The sequence below is a fragment of the Lethenteron reissneri genome, chromosome 56, assembly GCF_015708825.2.
Source record: "Lethenteron reissneri isolate LAM-NWPU_2019-01 chromosome 56, ASM1570882v1, whole genome shotgun sequence".
NCBI classification, from domain to species: domain Eukaryota; kingdom Metazoa; phylum Chordata; class Hyperoartia; order Petromyzontiformes; family Petromyzontidae; genus Lethenteron; species Lethenteron reissneri.
Window position 1 is genome coordinate 922,472 of NC_083834.1, and position 25,047 is coordinate 947,518.

The 25,047-nt window shown below is 50.3% G+C and overlaps 2 long non-coding RNA genes across 2 annotated transcripts; both read right to left on the reverse strand.

Annotated features, from left to right (window-relative positions):
* Positions 1–1,870: 1,870 nt before the first annotated feature.
* On the reverse strand, positions 1,871–7,307 carry LOC133357051 (uncharacterized). The gene is made up of 3 exons (XR_009756925.1): positions 7,274–7,307; positions 3,297–3,412; positions 1,871–2,079 (listed from the first exon to the last, which is right to left on the reverse strand). It is a non-coding gene; the product is annotated as an uncharacterized LOC133357051 (long non-coding RNA).
* Positions 7,308–7,726: 419 nt separating this feature from the next.
* LOC133356940 (uncharacterized) lies at positions 7,727–24,899 on the reverse strand. Its single transcript, XR_009756917.1, has 3 exons — positions 24,835–24,899; positions 20,599–20,730; positions 7,727–7,861 (listed from the first exon to the last, which is right to left on the reverse strand). It is a non-coding gene; the product is annotated as an uncharacterized LOC133356940 (long non-coding RNA).
* Positions 24,900–25,047: the final 148 nt, after the last annotated feature.

The following is a 25,047-nucleotide window of genomic DNA, read 5'->3' on the forward strand; positions in this document are numbered from 1 at the left end:
GAGGTTTATGCAAACAAACTATTGCACCTAGGGTGCCGCAAGACGCTGTTGACTTTGAAACGTGATTATTACTGGCCGCGTATATCTGATGATGTGTATGATTTGGTTTGCTGGTTGCACAGAGTGTACACGTCACAGCCTCCCTTGCAGTCCATTATCGTCCAGGATAAACTAAATGGTCACCTTTAATATTATCAGGCCCTTCCCATGCTCACCAAGAGAAAATCCTTTTCTCCTCTTGGGAGTCGAGTATTTTGAGGTGGCAGATGGCCTGGCCGCTGCCTGACAAAATGGCCACATCAATTGCTGATGCGTTCCTTCACGGATATATGATGGACAAAGGCCTTCCCGAGCAACTCCTCACCGACCAGGGATCACATTTTTTTGTAGTACCATAAGAGGGGAGGGGCTGCTGGGAGCTCTGGGACCCTAGACAGATAAGCCCCCGGCGCCAGGCGCTAGGATCCCAGGCACCCCAGACAGTTAAGCCCCTTGGCGCCACCAACGGGGGGGGGCTGTGTGTGCTCTGTGGGATATCTGGGGGCGCACACAACCCCTCGTTGGGGACGAGGCATAAAAGGGCAGCTCCCTGGCGGATCGGGGCCAGTCGCAGCTCAAGACCCGCCAGCCAGCCAGCTTAGGACCCTGGACCCCCTCGTCCCGCTTGTCCTTGTAAGGGACGGGACGCTGTGAGGGCCAGTGGTGGGACTCTGGCACTCCCGGCTCTACGTCCTTGTGAGGGCGAGTTCCGAGGAAGCCAGAGTCCAGACCCGCACCTTGGCTGGGTCGGGTCAGGTAGCCTCCCCTAGGGTAATTGTAGCCGGAGGACCCCAGAGCGTAGCCAGAGTAGTGTATCTAGGCTGTGTACCTAGGCTGTGTACCTAGGCTTTAACAGAGTATCATGACTGTTGGAGTGTTGTAGAGGTAACTTCTTTATTACAATACAAGTGTCTCCGGAACCCGTTACATTTTCATCAAACTCCTACGGGAGGTGTGCGAGGAGCTGGGCACAAAGAAGGTTTGCACTTCCCCGTCGTACCCTCAAACAGATGGTATGGTGGAATGGCTGAATAGAACCACAACAGCTATGCTCTGCCAAGCCGTGGATACGATGCAAACCGATTGGGATCTCCATGTTCCGGGGGTCTTGGCAGCATATAGCCTGGCCCCACATGCCTCCACGGGATTTTCTCCCGTCTATATCAAGTACGGCCGTGAGCCTGAACCTCCCATAGAGACTCAGCTGAGTAAGCCCCCGACAGATGTGTCCGATCGGCCTGCGTCCTTGCAGTTGACGCTCGACCGATTGCTCGAAGCACGGACAGCGTCAATGGCGAACACCGCGAAAGCACAGGCCGCTAACTAGCGACATACATTGCGACGGGTTCATACAAGTCCCTGGGCAGTGGGTGACAAAACTTGGTTGCATTGCCCGCAGTTCCCATTATGAACCTCTCCTAAATTGCACCGGCCATGGCAGGGCCCGGTCGAAATCATCGAGGTGAATCGGCTGCATCGCGCCTCAAACCTTCATCATCACCCATCGAACTCACCTGACACACCGCAGCAGCCGCCTGCAGCGCCTACGTCACCTGTGCATGCTCCTATGCCGCCCCCAGGACGGAGCCTGACATAGGACGGCTTACCACTGGGCCCTGCAGCGCACGTCGGTCTGGCAAAGAGGAGCCGTGCAAGATGTACACGGGTTCGCTCGCGCTGTTCCTGGACAAAGCAAGTGATAGTTGCACCCCGTCGTTCCCGCAGTCTTGTTGTGTTGTTGTGTTGTTGTGTTGTTGGGTTGCTTAACTGTGGGGGTGTGTGTAGTTCGCGTGCCGCACGATCGCTTATTCTCAGATACACAGACAATCGGTCAAGGTTGTTAATGTAATTGTTTATTGCCCAAGTCGGACACAATGACATTGTTGCCAGGCCATACCACAAGCGGCTCACATGAGTCTCAAACACGTGATGTCATTGTGATGTCATCACTTTCATGTTGGTGGGTTTCTCCTCGGGCTTCCTGTGGTCTGTTGTGCTTCGGTATTCCCTTCCCTGGTGCGAGGCGGGACGGCTTTTTTTCTTTAAGGGGAAAGGGGGTAAAGACCAAAACAAAACAGACAACTTATCTGACTGCGTATAGTGTGTGTGCAAAAACGTGCAGTCAGGTAGTGAAACAAGGCCTCTGTTTGGTGCCCCAAATCTGGGAGAGACCACGTGGGGTGGATGCCATAGGAAGGGGAGGTACAGAGAGGCCTGGAAGGGCATTTGCGGTGAGGGACAGAATTGAAGGGATTGGAGGACAGATACAAACGCAAAGAGCGGGAAACACAGATTGACTGGCAGGAGCGCGGTTGAGAACCCTTAGAGAACGGGGACGAGGAGTGGCTGAGGAAAGTAGGTCAGAGAACCTTCGAGAAAGGGGGCCTGCGGGATATAATAAGTATAACCCGTAAAAACAAAGTTTTTCACTCTAAATCCTCTCGTCCTCTGGCTTGAGATGGCTGCCACCTATGGGTCAGATGATTCTCTGCAGTATTAAACAATTGGTAATTAAATATTTAATTTGTTTTCCCTAAACAGTGTAAAATTTTTTCACGAACACTAATTGTCTCGCACAACGAGTCTGTGTGCAAAATGTCAGCTCGATTGGATCACGGGAAGTGGGTTAAAAAACGACCGAAAGGTTTGCACGGTCGTAAGCAAGCAAGCAAGCACGCAAGCACGCAAGCAAGCGAACTTAATATAAAGGATGTAAAAAGGGGAAGCATGAGGGGAGGGAACGTTTGGAGAGGAGACTGAGTTCGTGCTTGAAGGCAGTGTTCCTGTCGACAATAAAGGCAGGGCCTGATTATCCTCGTAGCAAAAGTATCATATTCTACGGGTCCCGCACTTTCAAGGGCCCCACGCTAAATGCTTTCAAGCTATCAATTCCGGTTCAGTGATTCTGCACTTGCTCTATTACTATAGTACTATACCGCCTTCAACTTTTATGAACGACTGGCTGTTTAAGGTTAGCGCTTTGCCGTATTATCCGGCTGTATAGCAAATGAAAAATACAATTACTTTACGATGCAAGTTAAACATTTGTGTTTGTGTTTTTACTTTGTGCCCCTTTAGAACATACGCTACAGGCCCCGCACTAGCTTAATCCGGCACTAAATGAAAGGCTCTTACTACTTGAAGAACGTGTGTTGGCCATCATTACACTTGGACTGAACCAATGCTCCTGCAACAAAGCACTTCCAGAAAAGGAAGATCGTGTGGCTGACGGGGTGCAGTAAAGGACACTTGCTCACGTGAAGAGACGGGTGCATGAAGGGAACTCTATTGTCTGCTTTGTTTCCTTGCCAGCAGTCGGTGCGGGGTGTCTCCTCCTCTGCAGGGTCCTCTCCGCTGCGCCTTGGCGCTGCTTCTTTCAGACCGGGGAGACAAAGGCGGCCGGCCGTGGTGTTCACATCGCCCTCGTGCGCCGCGCCGGCCTTCGGATTCGCTCGCCAACAGCACTTGCCCCAACGGTCTGGTTGAGGCTACACGGGCGGTCTGTGCCTTTGCCTCTGCGTGTGCAACTCTCCGCGTGCAGCAGGAGAGCTCTCCACTCCCCAGCAGAGAGCCCCCCCACTCCCCCCCCCCACTTCCCCCCCCCACTCCGCCCCCCACTCTGCCCCCCCCCCACTCCCCCCGCACGCCTCCCGTGCCCCTCAGGAGGCTGCACAATGAGCCGCAGGGGGGGTGATTGCACCCGTAGCCTCTGGTCGCTGTCATCGCCTCAATAGGCGCGGGGGAGTTGCCATGGGGAGTAATGAGCCGCTGGTCGCACTCGACTCGCCCACAAACACCTGTAGGCACTCCACAGAGCCCCCCCCCACCCCGCAGAGCCCCCCCCCACCCCCCCACCCCCCGTCTCCCCATCCATCTCTGTCCACTTCTCCCTCCTCCAGGTCCTCCTCCTCTCTCTCAACTCCCCCTCTCTGCGTCGATGTCCCCGTCTCTCCCTCCACCTCCCCCACACGCCTCTCTCTCCATCTCTATCCACTCCTCCCTGCCTCTCCTGCCCCTTCCTCCGTCTCTCCCTCTCTCTCCTTCTCTCCGTGCCTGTACAGATACACATGTCTCAATCTCCCTCCATCTCCTCACCCATCTCCTCCACATCTCTCCCCATCTCTCCCCATCTCTCCACCTTCTCCCTCCTCCGCTGCCTCTCTCTCCATGCCCCTCCATCGCTCTCCACTCTGCCTTGCGCCGATATCTCTCCATCTCACTTCCTCTCCCTCCATCTCCCTCCACTCCTTCCTGCCTCTCCTCGCTCTCTCTCCAGTCTACCAGCTCCCCCTCTCTCCCCGTCTCTCTGGTTTTTGTTCACGATCACAGGAAACAAGAAGATGCTCGGTGTAGTCGGCACTTTGCTTCGTTCGTGATTTCGTTTGTTTTAATGCTTTGCTTTATGTAACCCCCCCCCCCCACCCTTTTTTTAAGTGAAAGATTTCACAAAAGATTTCACGCTCTGCTCTCCTTACCCCTTTCCCCTCTCTCTACCCCCTCTCTATCTACCCCCTCTCTCTCTACCCCCTCTCTCTACCCCCCATCTCTCTACCCCCCCCCTCTCTACCCCCTCTCTCTCTACCCCCTCTCTCTCTACCCCCTCTCTATCTACCCCCTCTCTCTCTACCCCCTCTCTCTACCCCCCATCTCTCTACCCCCCCCCATCTCTCTACCCCCTCTCTCTCTACCCCCTCTCTCTCTACCCCCTCTCTATCTACCCCCTCTCTCTCTACCCCCTCTCTCTCTACCCCCTCTCTCTCTCCCCCCTCTCTCTACCCCCCATCTCTCTCTACCCCCCTCTCTCTACCCCCTCTCTCTCTCTACCCCTCTCTCTACCCCCTCTCTCTACCCCCCCCCCTCTTTCTCTCTACCCCCTCTCCCCCTACTCCATGTCTATGTCCCCCCTAATGTTTTATCGCTCCATCGTTCTTTGCTTCTCTCTGTCCCTGCGTATCCTCGTCGCTCTCTCTCTCCTCCTTTGCCGCTGCTCTCGACCTGTCCCTCTATCTCTCATTATCTCTCACCCTCCCATGCCCACTTTCGCTGTGTTCTCTCCCTGTCACTCCTTGCCTCTCCTACTCCGTCTCTCCCTCTCTCTCCAACTTGCCTCCATACCAGCTACTTCCTCCACCTCCTCAGCCGGGGGCTAAGTTGGCGTATGAACCCATAATACGTCTCCTTACTATAGGGAGGATGAACCCATACTACTTCTCCTCACTATAGGGAGGATGAACCCATACTATGTCTCCTCACTATAGGAAGGATGAACTCAGACTACTTCTCCTCACTATAGGAAGGATGAACCCATACTACGTCTCCTCACTATAGGAAGGATGAACCCATACTACTTCTCCTCACTATAGGGAGGATGAACCCAGACTACTTCTCCTCACTATAGGGAGGATGAACCCATACTACTTCTCCTCACTATAGGAAGGATGAACCCATACTACTTCTCACTATAGGAAGGATGAACCCATACTACTTCTCCTCACTATAGGGAGGATGAACCCATACTACTTCTCCTCACTATAGGGAGGATGAACCCATACTACTACTCCTCACTATAGGAAGGATGAACCCATACTACTTCTCCTCACTATAGGAGGATGAACCCATACTACTACTCCTCACTATAGGAAGGATGAACCCATACTACTTCTCCTCACTATAGGAAGGTCCCATGATGTAGCTGCTCACCCCGAGCTCTCAATGTCCTGATGGTGGCATTGTCTTTGTGCTGGTCGCCTTTTGGCGTCCTCTGTTGTCTAACACTGGTTGAGACTAGGCGCCCTAAAGAAAGCTGTCCCTGGTGTAGACCAATCAGTTTCAAAGACAATGCATCGTCATATACTACCAGAGCGTGTTGCTGTGTCCATGTTCACCACAAGTGCGTGTGGTTAATGCAGTGACATGCTTCCTTGCAAAATGTTTCTGTTTGGTGTTTGAATATCTTAACACAACTGGTTTTTTTATTGCCAGAAAGGCTAAAACCTACTTTGATACTGGCAGGAAAGGTTTCATGCGACTCCCTCGTCACGTGACACCTGCCCAGCTTGTGGGCCTAGTGCATGGGGCGGTGAGTCAAGCACAATGATGACGTCACCCTGATGCTGCTCTATTTAAGACCGGAAGCAACAGGAGAGCTTCACCATTCTTGCCCGATGAAGCTGATTGTAATTATCAGCGAAACGTCGTACTACTCAATTTAAAAATGCTGTTGATTTTCTCTACAGCACACCGGTGGGCTAAAGAAGTGAATTATTTTGTCCTTTGAAAAAACGTGACACATTTTTTACTGTTTGGCCGTGTCGGGTGGTGGAGGGTTACGACACATTTATAAATAACGCGATCTGACCCAAAAACCTTGATTATGAATAATATTGGTCACGAAAGCCTACGTGTTAAATTAGTCAAGCAACTATTTGGTGAATTACAAAACTTTGGTGACTTAACAAATAATTAAATATGAAATAAATAAATAAAGAACGTGAAAAGGTGATCGAAGGAGAGTAACCCCTGAAAGAAGACTGGCGGGATGCGTGAGCCACCACTCGGCACCGCACCGAGAGCCTGCAGCGAAGGGAGGGCCCGCTTACTGATAATTACATCGGTGGATCAAACCTTCAAAGCAATGACCCGCATGCATCCATGTGCTTGTGCACCAGCACAACGCAGGTGATGGCTACAGATACAGACTTTACCCGCCATAATGGAGGCCCTCTCTGGTCTAGGCAAATCCGTTTCAAGGACCAATGCATGCAACATGACCGAAGCATGTTTGTTTGCACACGCACACACGTGTGATTAAGCAGACGCATTGTCATAGGTGTCTCTTCGTCTTCTTGCCAGAATGGGTGACGCCTGTTACTTTGTTTGTGTGTTCGATGAACTTGTTCGATGAACTTGTTCGATGAACCGTCCGTAGCCAACCATGCTCATCGGATGTGCGGCAATATCGCCAACCTCCCCAACTTCCTTTTTTTTGCAGTTTTTTCCTGGATTTTTCTGTTTGCGCATAGTCACTTTAAGATGTTTTCTTGTTCATGTTTTTGTTTGTTGCGGTTGCACCTCGATTCAAGAGCCGAATGGCTCACAGGGCTCTACCAAATAAATGAAACTGAAACTTCTGCGGAAACTCGGTCGAACCTTCCTGAATAAGAGTCTCGGTGACGCTTTCCTGGGTAAGCCGGTGCAATAGCAATACTCATGATGATAACGACTTGCAAAATACCTGCTGCAGAAAGCTCTGTGTCACCTGGGGGCTCTGTGAAACAGAAAAATCTCATCTTAGATTTGAAGCTTTCGTGACTGCAAGGATTCATACTCTTAGGTTTTTTTCGGTAAAGTCACGTAGGAAAAAAAGATGTTTTTTTTAATTACTAAAATTAATAATAGAAATAAAAAAAAATAATAAATCACGACGTTTCGGAGGCAACACAAGTCTCCGTCATCAGGTGGGACCGTCACAGCTAGATTTACTGTATCAAGTGAGGCAGAGATTCCAAGATACAAGTTCTTAAGTTTTTTTTTACCTACGTGACTTTACGGAAAAAACCTAAGAGTATAATTTCATCGTGTCAAGGTTTGTCATCATCATCATCTTCTTCTTCACGATGACAAACAAAAAATGTTCCCCTAGACACAACATAAACGATGCTCACCGGGGGGGGGGGGGGGGCATCCCCAGACCCTCCTCCAGCAGGTGAGGCAAGACGCGCGAGCCACTCGCCCAGTGAACGGGAGGGGAACTTGCGCGTGCCGCTCTTGAGCTCACGACGCCCGGAGCTCACAGAGGGCAGCGCAACCCAGAGCCGGGACCCTACAGAATACAACGACAAAGAGCACAAAATGCGACCGAGGTATGAACAGACATGCTGCGAGTTAAAAGGCAAGGACGAGAGGGTGGTCGCAGCTAAGCGCTCGCCTGCCTGCGGTGGATGATTCAACGAATGGCGGGGATGAACCGTCCCGACATCACGACAAATAAGGTGACAGGTCGCACAGAAACCTACCCAGCAACGAGCTCTACTCTCCCAGAGCATCGCTTGTGTACTCACAGAGATCGCCATGGAGGATGGGAGAATGTGAACACATGGGGAGTGTGCCAAGAGCTCTGTCTGTTCACCTTCAATCATCGGTCTATCCCTGTCCCTCTCTCGGTGTCTCCTTCGTCTCTCTCCACGTCTCTCCCCTCCCTCTCCATGTCACTCCCTTGACTCTCCCTTGTCTCTTCCTGTCTCTCCCTCCCTATTTCTGCCTCTCTCTGCATCTCGCCAATTACGATGTTATTACACTCACCACACAACTCACCACACAACTACCAAACACAACGAACCATCATCACACTCACCACACAACTCACCATCACCACACTCACCACACAACTCACCATCATCACATTCACCACACAACTCACCACCATCACACTCACCACACAACTCACCATCATCACACTCACCACACAACTCACCATCATTACACTCACCACACAACTCACCATCACACTCACCACACAACTCACCACCATCACACTCACCACACAACTCACCATCATCACACTCACCACACAACTCACCATCACACTCACCACACAACTCACCATCTTTACACTCACCACACAACTCACCATCACACTCACCACACACTCACCATCATCACACTCACCACACAACTCACCATCATCACACTCACCACACAACTCACCATCATCACACTCACCACACAACTCACCATCATCACACTCACCACACAACTCACCATCATCAAACTCACCACACAACTCACCACACAACTCACCATCATCTCACTACACAACTCACCATCATCACACTCACCACACAACTCACCACACAACTCACCACACAACTCACCATCATCACACTCACCACACAACGCACCATCATCACACTCACCACACACTCACCACACACTCACCATCATCTCACTACACAACTCACCATCATCACACTCACCACACAACTCATCACCATCACACTCACCACACAACTCACCATCATCACACTCACCACACAACTCACCATCATCACACTCACCACACAACTCACCATCATCACACTCACCACACAACTCACCATCATCACACTCACCACACAACTCACCATCATCACACTCACCACACAACTCACCATCATCACACTCACCAACAACCCACCACCATCACACTCACCACACAACTCACCATCATCACACTCACCACACAACTCACCACCATCACATTCACCACACAACTCACCATCACACTCACCACACAACTCGCCACCATCACACTCACCACACAACTCACCATCACACTCACCACACAACTCACCATCACACTCACCACACAACTCACCATCATCACACTCACCACACAACTCACCACCATCACACTCACCACACAACTCACCATCACACTCACCACACAACTCACCATCATCACACTCACCACACAACTCACCATCATCACACTCACCACACAACTCACCATCATCACACTCACCACACAACTCACCATACTCACACTCACCACACAACTCACCATCATCATACTCACCACACAACTCACCATCACACTCACCACACAACTCACCATCACACTCACCACACAACTCACCACCATCACACTCACCACACAACTCACCATCATCACACTCACCACACAACTCACCATCATTACACTCACCACACAACTCACCATCACACTCACCACACAACTCACCACCATCACACTCACCACACAACTCACCATCATCACACTCACCACACAACTCACCATCACACTCACCACACAACTCACCATCTTTACACTCACCACACAACTCACCATCACACTCACCACACAACTCACCATCTTTACACTCACCACACAACTCACCATCACACTCACCACACACTCACCATCATCACACTCACCACACAACTCACCATCATCACACTCACCACACAACTCACCATCATCACACTCACCACACAACTCACCATCATCACACTCACCACACAACTCACCATCATCAAACTCACCACACAACTCACCACACAACTCACCATCATCTCACCACACAACTCACCACACTCACCACACAACTCACCACACACTCACCACACAACTCACCATCATCACACTCACCACACAACGCACCATCATCACACTCACCACACACTCACCACACACTCACCATCATCTCACTACACAACTCACCATCATCACACTCACCACACAACTCATCACCATCACACTCACCACACAACTCACCATCATCACACTCACCACACAACTCACCATCATCACACTCACCACACAACTCACCATCATCACACTCACCACACAACTCACCATCATCACACTCACCACACAACTCACCATCATCACACTCACCACACAACTCACCATCATCACACTCACCACACAACTCACCATCATCACACTCACCACACAACTCACCATCATCAAACTCACCACACAACTCACCACACAACTCACCATCATCTCACTACACAACTCACCATCATCACACTCACCACACAACTCACCACACAACTCACCACACAACTCACCATCATCACACTCACCACACAACGCACCATCATCACACTCACCACACACTCACCACACACTCACCATCATCTCACTACACAACTCACCATCATCACACTCACCACACAACTCATCACCATCACACTCACCACACAACTCACCATCATCACACTCACCACACAACTCACCATCATCACACTCACCACACAACTCACCATCATCACACTCACCACACAACTCACCATCATCACACTCACCACACAACTCACCATCATCACACTCACCACACAACTCACCATCATCACACTCACCACACAACTCACCATCATCACACTCACCACACAACTCACCACCATCACACTCACCACACAACTCACCATCATCACACTCACCACACAACTCACCACCATCACATTCACCACACAACTCACCATCACACTCACCACACAACTCGCCACCATCACACTCACCACACAACTCACCATCACACTCACCACACAACTCACCATCACACTCACCACACAACTCACCATCATCACACTCACCACACAACTCACCACCATCACACTCACCACACAACTCACCATCACACTCACCACACAACTCAACATCATCACACTCACCACACAACTCACCATCATCACACTGACCACACAACTCACCATCATCACACTCACCACACAACTCACCATACTCACACTCACCACACAACTCACCATCATCATACTCACCACACAACTCACCATCACACTCACCACACAACTCACCATCACACTCACCACACAACTCACCACCATCACACTCACCACACACTCACCATCATCACACTCACCACACAACTCACCATCATTACACTCACCACACAACTCACCATCACACTCACCACACAACTCACCACCATCACACTCACCACACAACTCACCATCATCACACTCACCACACAACTCACCATCACACTCACCACACAACTCACCATCTTTACACTCACCACACAACTCACCATCACACTCACCACACAACTCACCATCTTTACACTCACCACACAACTCACCATCACACTCACCACACACTCACCATCATCACACTCACCACACAACTCACCATCATCACACTCACCACACAACTCACCATCATCACACTCACCACACAACTCACCATCATCACACTCACCACACAACTCACCATCATCAAACTCACCACACAACTCACCACACAACTCACCATCATCTCACTACACAACTCACCATCATCACACTCACCACACAACTCACCACACAACTCACCACACAACTCACCATCATCACACTCACCACACAACGCACCATCATCACACTCACCACACACTCACCACACACTCACCATCATCTCACTACACAACTCACCATCATCACACTCACCACACAACTCATCACCATCACACTCACCACACAACTCACCATCATCACACTCACCACACAACTCACCATCATCACACTCACCACACAACTCACCATCATCACACTCACCACACAACTCACCATCATCACACTCACCACACAACTCACCATCATCACACTCACCACACAACTCACCACCATCACACTCACCACCAACTCACCACCTCACTCACCACAACTCACCATCATCACACTCACCACACAACTCACCACCATCACATTCACCACACAACTCACCATCACACTCACCACACAACTCACCACCATCACACTCACCACACAACTCACCATCACACTCACCACACAACTCACCATCACACTCACCACACAACTCACCATCATCACACTCACCACACAACTCACCATCATCACACTCACCACACAACTCACCACCATCACACTCACCACACAACTCACCATCACACTCACCACACAACTCAACATCATCACACTCACCACACAACTCACCATCATCACACTCACCACACAACTCACCATCATCACACTCACCACACAACTCACCATACTCACACTCACCACACAACTCACCATCATACTCACCACACAACTCACCATCACACTCACCACACAACTCACCATCACACTCACCACACAACTCACCATCATCACACTCACCACACAACTCACCATCATCACACTCACCACACAACTCACCATCATCACACTCACCACACAACTCACCATCATCACACTCACCACACAACTCACCATCATCACACTCGCCACACAACTCACCACCATCACACTCACCACACAACTCACCATCATCACACTCACCACACAACTCACCATCATCACACTCACCACACAACTCACCATCATCACACTCACCACACACTCACCATCATCACACTCACCACACAACTCACCATCATCACACTCACCACACAACTCACCATCACCACACTCACCACACAACTCACCATCATTACACTCACCACACAACTCACCAACATCACACTCACCACACAATTCACCATCATTACACTCACCACACAACTCACCATCATCACACTCACCACACAACTCACCATCATTACACTCACCACACAACTCACCATCATCACACTCACCAGACAACTCACCATCATCACACTCACCACACAACTCACCATCATCACACTCACCACACAACTCACCATCATCACACTCACCACACAACTCACCATCATTACACTCACCACACAACTCACCATCACCACACTCACCACACAACTCACCATCACACTCACCACACAACTCACCATCATCACACTCACCACACAACTCACCATCACACTCACCACACAACTCACCAGCACCACACTCACCACACAACTCACCATCATCACACTCACCACACAACTCACCATCACACTCACCACACAACTCACCATCATTACACTCACCACACAACTCACCATCACCACACTCACCACACAACTCACCATCACACTCACCACACAACTCACCATCATTACACTCACCACACAACTCACCATCATCACATTCACCACACAACTCACCATCATCACACTCACCACACACTCACCATCATCACACTCACCACACAACTCACCATCATTACATTCACCACACACTCACCATCATCACACTCACCACACAACTCACCATCATCACACTCACCACACAACTCACCATCATCACACTCACCACACAACTCACCATCATCATACTCACCACACAACTCACCATCACACTCACCACACAACTCACCATCACACTCACCACACAACTCACCATCATCACACTCACCACACAACTCACCATCATCACACTCACCACACAACTCACCATCATCACACTCACCATACAACTCACCATCATCACACTCACCACACAACTCACCATCATCACACTCGCCACACAACTCACCACCATCACACTCACCACACAACTCACCATCATCACACTCACCACACAACTCACCATCATCACACTCACCACACAACTCACCATCATCACACTCACCACACAACTCACCATCATCACACTCACCACACACTCACCATCATCACACTCACCACACAACTCACCATCACCACACTCACAACACAACTCACCATCACCACACTCACCACACAACTCACCATCATCACACTCACCACACAACTCACCATCATCACACTCACCACACAACTCACCATCATTACACTCACCACACAACTCACCATCACCACACTCACCACACAACTCACCATCACACTCACCACACAACTCACCATCATTACACTCACCACACAACTCACCATCATCACATTCACCACACAACTCACCATCATCACACTCACCACACACTCACCATCATCACACTCACCACACAACTCACCATCATTACATTCACCACACACTCACCATCATCACACTCACCACACAACTCACCATCACCACACTCACCACACACTCACCATCATCACACTCACCACACAACTCACCATCACCACACTCACCACACACTCACCATCATCACACTCACCACACAACTCACCATCATCACACTCACCGCACAATTCACCATCATCACACTCACCACACACTCACCATCATCACACTCACCACACACTCACCATCATCACACTCACCATCACACTCACCACACAACTCACCATCACACTCACCACACAACTCACCATCATCACACTACCACACACTCACCATCATCACACTCACCACACAACTCACCATCACACTCACCACACAACTCACCATCACACTCACCACACAACTCACCATCATTACACTCACCACACAATTCACCATCATCACACTCACCACACAACTCACCATCACACTCACCACACAACTCACCATCACCACACTCACCACACAACTCACCATCATCACACTCACCACACACTCATCATTACACTCACCACACACTCACCATCACCACACTCACCACACAACTCATCATCATCACACTCACCACACAACTCACCATCATCACACTCACCACACAACTCACCATCACCACACTCACTACACAACTCACCATCATCACACTCACCACACAACTCACCATCACCACACTCACCACACACTCACCATCATCACACTCACCACACAACTCACCATCACACTCACCACACAACTCACCATCATTACACTCATCACACAACTCACCATCATCACACTCACCACACACTCACCATCATCACACTCACCACACAACTCACCACACAACTCACCATCATCACACTCACCACACAACTCACCATCATCACACTCACCACACAACTCACCATTACCACACTCACTACACAACTCACCATCATCACACTCACCACACAACTCACCATCATCACACTCACCACACACTCACCATCATCACACTCACCACACAACTCACCATCACACTCACCACACACTCACCATCATCACACTCACCACACAACTCACCATCACACTCACCACACACTCACCATCATCACACTCGCCACACAACTCACCATCATCACACTCACCAGACAACTCACCATCACCACACTCACTACACAACTCACCATCACCACACTCACCACACAACTCACCATCACCACACTCACCACACAACTCACCATCATCACACTCACCACACAACTCACCATCATCACACTCACCACACAACTCACCATCACCACACTCACCACACAACTCATCATCATCACACTCACCACACAACTCACCATCACCACACTCACCACACAACTCACCATCATCACACTCACCACACAACTCACCATCACCACACTCACCACACAACTCACCATCATCACACTCACCACACAACTCACCATCACCACACTCACCACACAACTCATCATCATCACACTCACCACACAACCCAGCATCACCACACTCACCACACAACTCACCATCACCACACTCACCACACAACTCACCACACAACTCACCATCACCACACAACTCATCATCATCACACTCACCACACAACTCACCATCACCACACTCACCACACAACTCACCATCACCACACTCACCACACAACTCACCAACATCACACTCACCACACAACTCACCATCACCACACTCACCACACAACTCACCATCACCACATTCACCACACAACTCACCATCACCACACTCACCACACAACTCACCATCATCACACTCACCACACAACTCACCATCATCACACTCACCACACAACTCACCATCACCACACTCACCACACAACTCACCATCACCACACTCACCACACAACTCACCATCACCACACTCACCACACAACTCACCATCATCACACTCACCACACAACTCACCATCACCACACTCACCACACAACTCACCATCATCACACTCACCACACAACTCACCATCATCACACTCACCACACAACTCACCATCTTCACACTCACCACACAACTCACCATCACCACACTCACCACACAACTCACCATCACCACACAACTCACCATCACCACACTCACCACACAACTCACCATCACCACACTCACCACACAACTCACCATCATCACACTCACCACACAACTCACCATCACCACACTCACCACACAACTCACCATCATCACACTCACCACACAACTCACCATCACCACACTCACCACACAACTCACCATCACCACACTCACCACACAACTCACCATCATCACACTCACCACACAATTCACCATCATTACACTCACCACACAACTCACCATCATCACACTCACCACACAACTCACCATCATTACACTCACCACACAACTCACCATCATTACACTCACCACACAACTCACCATCACACTCATCACACAACTCACCATCATCACACTCACCACACAACTCACCATCATTACACTCACCACACAACTCACCATCACACTCACCACACAACTCACCATCACCACACTCACCACACAACTCACCATCATCACACTCACCACACAACTCACCATCATCACACTCACCACACAACTCACCATCATCACACTCACCACACAACTCACCATCATCACACTCACCACACAACTCACCATCATTACACTCACCACACAACTCACCATCATTACACTCACCACACAACTCACCATCATCACACTCACCACACAACTCACCATCATCACACTCACCACACAATTCACCATCATTACACTCACCACACAACTCACCATCATCACACTCACCACACAACTCACCATCATTACACTCACCACACAACTCACCATCATCACACTCACCACACAACTCACATCACCACACTCACCACACAACTCACCATCATCACACTCACCACACAACTCACCATCATCACACTCACCACACAACTCACCATCATCACACTCACCACACAACTAACCATCACCACACTCACCATACAACTCACCATCATCACACTCACCACACAACTCACCATCATCACACTCACCACACAACTCACCATCATCACACTCACCACACAACTCACCATCACCACACTCACCACACAATTCACCATCATTACACTCACCACACAACTCACCATCATCACACTCACCACACAACTCACCATCATCACACTCACCACACAACTCACCATCACCACACTCACCACACAACTCACCATCATCACACTCACCACACAACTCACCATCATTACACTCACCACACAACTCACCATCATTACACTCACCACACAACTCACCATCATCACACTCACCACACAACTCACCATCACCACACTCACCATACAACTCACCATCATCACACTCACCACACAACTCACCATCATCACACTCACCACACAACTCACCATCATCACACTCACCACACAATTCACCATCATTACACTCACCACACAACTCACCATCATCACACTCACCACACAACTCACCATCACCACACTCACCACACAACTCACCATCATCACACTCACCACACAACTCACCATCACCACACTCACCACACAACTCACCATCACCACACTCACCACACAACTCACCATCATCACACTCACCACACAATTCACCATCATTACACTCACCACACAACTCACCATCATCACACTCACCACACAACTCACCATCATTACACTCACCACACAACTCACCATCATTACACTCACCACACAACTCACCATCACACTCATCACACAACTCACCATCATCACACTCACCACACAACTCACCATCATTACACTCACCACACAACTCACCATCACACTCACCACACAACTCACCATCACCACACTCACCACACAACTCACCATTATCACACTCACCACACAACTCACCATCATCACACTCACCACACAACTCACCATCATCACACTCACCACACAACTCACCATCATCACACTCACCACACAACTCACCATCATTACACTCACCACACAACTCACCATCATTACACTCACCACACAACTCACCATCATCACACTCACCACACAACTCACCATCATTACACTCACCACACAACTCACCATCACACTCACCACACAACTCACCATCACCACACTCACCACACAACTCACCATTATCACACTCACCACACAACTCACCATCATCACACTCACCACACAACTCACCATCATCACACTCACCACACAACTCACCATCATCACACTCACCACACAACTCACCATCATTACACTCACCACACAACTCACCATCATTACACTCACCACACAACTCACCATCATCACACTCACCACACAACTCACCATCATCACACTCACCACACAATTCACCATCATTACACTCACCACACAACTCACCATCATCACACTCACCACACAACTCACCATCATTACACTCACCACACAACTCACCATCATCACACTCACCACACAACTCACCATCACCACACTCACCACACAACTCACCATCATCACACTCACCACACAACTCACCATCATCACACTCACCACACAACTCACCATCATCACACTCACCACACAACTAACCATCACCACACTCACCATACAACTCACCATCATCACACTCACCACACAACTCACCATCATCACACTCACCACACAACTCACCATCATCACACTCACCACACAACTCACCATCACCACACTCACCACACAATTCACCATCATTACACTCACCACACAACTCACCATCATCACACTCACCACACAACTCACCATCATCACACTCACCACACAACTCACCATCACCACACTCACCACACAACTCACCATCATCACACTCACCACACAACTCACCATCATTACACTCACCACACAACTCACCATCATTACACTCACCACACAACTCACCATCATCACACTCACCACACAACTCACCATCACCACACTCACCATACAACTCACCATCATCACACTCACCACACAACTCACCATCATCACACTCACCACACAACTCACCATCATCACACTCACCACACAATTCACCATCATTACACTCACCACACAACTCACCATCATCACACTCACCACACAACTCACCATCATCACACTCACCACACAACTCACCATCACCACACTCACCACACAACTCACCATCATCACACTCACCACACAACTCACCTCATTACACTCACCACACAACTCACCATCATTACACTCACCACACAACTCACCATCATCACACTCACCACACACTCACCATCATCACACTCACCACACAACTCATCATCATCACACTCACCACACAACTCACCATCATCACACTCACCACACAACTCACCATCACCACACTCACCACACAACCCACCATCATCACACTCACCACACAACTCACCATCATCACACTCACCACACAACTCACCATCATCACACTCACCACACAACTCACCATCATCACACTCACCATCACCACACTCACCATACAACTCACCATCATCACACTCACCACACAACTCACCATCATCACACTCACCACACAACTCACCATCATTACACTCACCACACAACTCACCATCACCACACTCACCACACAACTCACCATCATCACACTCACCACACAACTCACCATCATCACACTCACCACACAACTCACCATCATCACACTCACCACACAACTCACCATCACCACACTCACCACACAACTCACCATCATTACACTCACCACACAACTCACCATCATCACACTCGCCACACAACTCACCATCATCACACTCATCATCATCACACTCACTACACAACTCATCATCATCATACTCACCACACAACTCACCATCATCACACTCACCACACAACTCGCCAATGCCATTGGCCTGTCTCGTTTGTATTGCCTCGTTTCCATTGACCGATGAAAATGACGATGATGACGATAGCGATGGCGACGATGATGGCGATGATGATGGCGATGATGATAGCGATGATGATGGCGATGATGATGATGGCGATGATGATGGCTATGATGATGATGGAGATGGTGATGGCGATGATGATAGTGATGATGATGATTATAGCGATGGCGAATATGATAGCGATGGTGATGATGATAGCGATGTCGATTAGGCATTAATAGGCCTTGAGACGGACACGACGCCCGTAGAGAGGCGTGTCACGTGACGGGTGCGGCTGCCCGGTGCTCCCCGGTGGGTCGAGACTTGTGCGAGTGGCAGCCAACGGAGGGAGCGCGTCCTAGCCCAGCCTAGCCCAGCCCCCACCGATGGAGACGCCGCAGATGAAGTCAGCTCGCGTGGAGAGCAGCACCTGGGCGGGTTCATCGTTCTCGGGGTCGTGGAAGGTGGCAGTGGCGCCTCGCGGCAGGCCTTCGTCCAGCAGTGGAGAGATCGTGTCTGATGATGAGCCGTGAAAAATAGAAGGCGGGCGGCAGAGGGGGGGGGGGGGGGTGTGATCAGGTTCTTAAAGTCGGATCTCTTACCACGTGGAGAAAAGCGGTAGAAACCGGTTCGAACCGTTTTCTTTACCGCACAGTTAGAAATATCTGGGTGCTTTAAGACACGAGAGCGTTGGGCTGTCTGGATGAGAGTCGCAGCAGCAGCAGCCGTCACCAAACTGGCGGAGCTCCGGGCGGTGTCGCAACGGACCAGCGGACGCGGTCGCGATTCCGTCTGGCGGCATGGCATCCGTTTGGTTTCTGCCTCCACGTGTAGAACGAACGTGCGTGTCGAGTGCAGCTGGCTGCTGCCGCACATGTCCACACGACGATGAGCTCGCATTCTAGATTTGAAGCTTTCGTGACTGCAAGGATTCATATTCTAAGGTTTTCGGTAAAGTCACGTAGGTAAAAAAATAAAATTAATAAAAGTTAAATAAAAATAAAATACTTTTATTTATTTAATTTTTTTACCTACGTGACTTTAGCGAAAACCTTAGAATATAAAGATGAGCTCTCATTTGTGATAGCCAGCTCGCTTCTGACAAAGAGCGACATCACGCGGTGGGCCTTACCCTGGTCAAACACACATTCCTAGTTTGAGTTTAATTTGAAACAATGGGGGGCGGGGGCGAGTTTCCCAAATCCCCCTTCCTCCCCCGCAACTGCCTCTGCCCGCCAGCAGCAGTGGACGTGGGTTCGCCGCAGTGAAGTCTACGACCGGCAGTTCACGTGTGGTGGGGTAAAGTGTGGCCACTGCCGCCGCCGCCTCTTCAAAAGGCCAAATCGTATCCCACGGACATCATTCCCTCCCGTGGCGGCCAGCGGTGGCGCGCGTTCAAAGGACGCGATTGTTGCAACGCCGGCACCTTGAGCGGCGCCTCGTGCCGCGTGCGGTTTGTCCGCACGCGGCAATGGACGAGCTGCCAGCAACAGGCGCCCCCTAGGCGAGCCGTGCAATCGGGGCCCCCACCCCCAAGGGGAGATCTGGGATGAGACTTTTGGTAAACTGGAAATATTATTTTCCCCCAATTTTCCGTTTTAATGTTTTTGTAAGCGGATTTGTTTTTTAAACAGAGGCATAATTATTCGGTTTGTCCGTCTGTCCAACCAATACATTCTCAGCAATGTCGAGAATATATTAACTATAATTTACATTCCCTCTGTCTGCGCACGGGAATTGAAATAAAACTCTTTGGTTCTTTTGGTAAAGTCACGTGGGTAGAAAGAACAATAGCTCACGACGTTTCGATCGCCACACAGGCAAGCGTCTTCTCACACCTGAAGACGCTTGCCTGTGTGGCGATCGAAACGTCGTGAGCTATTATTTTTTCTACCCACGTGACTTTACCGAAAGAACCAAAGAGAATGGATTCCTGCAGTCACGAAAGCTTCAAGCCAAGATTGAATTGAAATAATGACGACTTCGTTATTTTATTTGTATTTTAATTTGTAATTTTCCCCTCGAGTTTGGCGCCCCACTTAACTTGGCGCCCGAGGCGACCGCCTCCTTCGCCTCGATGGACGGGCCCCCCCTCATTTAGAAAACATTCCACTGCAAACGGTTACCGGTTCTGGACTCGTCGAAACTGGTAACCGGTTCGCAAATCTTTAGCGACCACCTGATTGGCTCACAGGTGGTGACATCGCATTTAGCGCCTCTGTTTAAGAAACAGGAGGAGGATGTCTCCACAATTCTGGCTGCCGCCTGATGAGGCTGGTCGTAATTACTGGCGAAACGTCGAATTGTCAAAATGTTTTTACTCTCCAGTCACTAATTGCCACGTTTTGTTTCCGTGAAAAACCTTACTAATTAGCTGTGTCGAGTGGTGGTGGCAGGTTTAACGAAACATTTCTATTTATGCGATCTAACCCCCCCCCCCCCCCCGAAAAAAAACTCTTACGGAAACCAGTTACGGGTTCTTGTTGAACAACAACGCTAGAGTCCAGTGAACGGAAGGGACGGGCTGCCCTCTGCTGGAGCCGGGAGGCGCTGGTGGCTGCGATGCGCTTGGGCCGGCCTGGCGCCCGGCGCTGTGGACGCTGCCGCGAAGGGTTGGTGGACCACGCGCGGATGGCGTGCAACTCCATCCCCGTGCGTGGGCGTCGAGGGGCTGGGGGGGAGCCGTTCCCTGGCTCGCGCGGAGAAGGCGCTACAGCGGCATGTGGACTAAACCCCATCGGAACGTAATTACCAGCGACAGTTCCTATGATCACTGTTTCATTGCTTTTATGGCTTTTTTTTGGTGATTTTCGAAAAGTTTTTTGTTTGGTCATGTTTGTTTGTTGTAGTACAGAGCTAGACTGATGGCCTTAATCTAAGTTGTCTTGTGGTTGTTGTTGTTTGACTTGCATCCCACTGGGATTTTTGCACATAGTGTTGGTGTACGGTGCTTTTTCTGCAATATTTAGCTGTCTTTTCTTGGATTTTCTGTTTGTACATAGTCACTTTAAGATGTTTTCTTGTTCATGTTCTTTTTTTGTTGCGGTTACACCCGATTCAAGAGCCGAATGGCTTACAGGGCTATACCTAATACATAAACTTGAAACGTCGTACTCAAATTGCAAATGTTGTGGATGTGCTCTCCAACACACCGGTGGGCTGAAGTCGTAACTAATCGGCACGTTTTATTTACGTGACAAACCTTACTGGCTGTGTCGGGCGATGGAGGGTTACAACACATTTATCTAACCCAAAAAATTATGTATTATGAATAATATTGGTCGTGAAAGCTTACGTGTTAAACTAAACTTCATTTGTTCCTACTTTCTTCCCGTGGGTGGGCGTCGAGAAAGAACTTATACCCTGGGATCGCCAGAAGTTGGGACAGCACAAATTTGGACTCCACCTGTTCCACCATCTGTGTGGGATCGAGTGTTGCCCCTTCGCACGCGTGGGTTTTCTCTGAGTGCCCCGGTTTCCTCCCACGTATACACTCTCATTGGTTGGCCAATAACAACTTAATCTATAGAGGACTGCAGAGCTTGGGGGTGGGGGGGGTTGGCTCTGGCTTCTCACCAGCGTGTGCCTGCTCCTGCCTCCCCGCTCCTCGTATGTGTGCAGTGGGGAGCAGTAGTGTAGCGGGTAGCGTACCACGCTACGAGCCCGGCAACACGAGTTCGATTCTCGCTCACGGCCAACACCAGTGACGATTATCTGAACCGGTTCTGGGTCTCCCAGAGGTCGACTCAGCCTGAAAAGAGTATCTGGTGCGGTGTAAACATCGCCACTGGGGAGACAAAGGCGGTCAGACGTGGTGCTGGCCACCCACCCCCATGCGTATTGTATCGGCCTTAATAGGTGCTCGCTAACAACACTTGCCCCAACAGTCTGTTAAGGCTATACGAGGGAATCTTTGCCTTTATGTGTCAGCTGGGTCATGTAGCCCGCATGCCTAACCCAATCAGCTTCTGTTAAGCCGGATAGAAGGGGGCTAAACGGGCGCGGCATGGGCTGGAGAAGAGATGGACTGCTGGGTGAGTGAGTTCGTGAATGGCATGGGCTGGGGAAGAGATGGGCTGATGCAGTACTGGAGGATGTGGAGCGGAGTGGACTTGCCGAAGACTGCTTCCAAGATCGGCCTTTATGAAGGAGGCTCGTGAAGGACGCTGCTGGTCTTTTGGAGGCAGCCACCCTCCAACAACAACGGGGGCAGAGCGACGCTCACAACAACGAGCGGAACGCCGGGCGGATAAAACGCAGCAAGTTGGCACAGTGGGGAGCACAGTTGGTGCATCTGCCAGTCGTCTCGGTCAGTCGATCTATGGCACCTGCTGGGTCTGCCGTAGGCTCCTGCCAGCAGCGAGCCTTCGACACTTAGCACGTGGCCTCAAAGTTGCACGTGGCCCGGCACAGGTGCCGTTGTGACGTCTACGGCGGTGAGTGGCGAACGGCGACGATTGGTTGTTTTTGGGACATCATCTGGACATCCCGAGTAGGCGTTCGCGACCGATGTTAAACAAAGCTCACTAATTGGCTGTGTCAGGTGGTAGCGGTTTTAACGACACATTATATTGACGAGATCTCACCCCAACAAACAAAAAACCCCTCTCAGATCAACACCTTACTAAGATGGCGGCGCTGCTTTGGTACCTCTTCAACCTTCACGAAGATGGCAGGCGGGTATGACGTCACGTCCGGCGAGGCCGCGCGCGACCTTGCCGCGCACGAGACGGCGCGCGTCCACGATTGGTCGAGACGAGGTTGTCGTTGGGGTGGGGGTGGTGGTGGTGGGGGGGGGGGTAGCCGTGTGTGACCAATCGCGAGGCGCCGTCA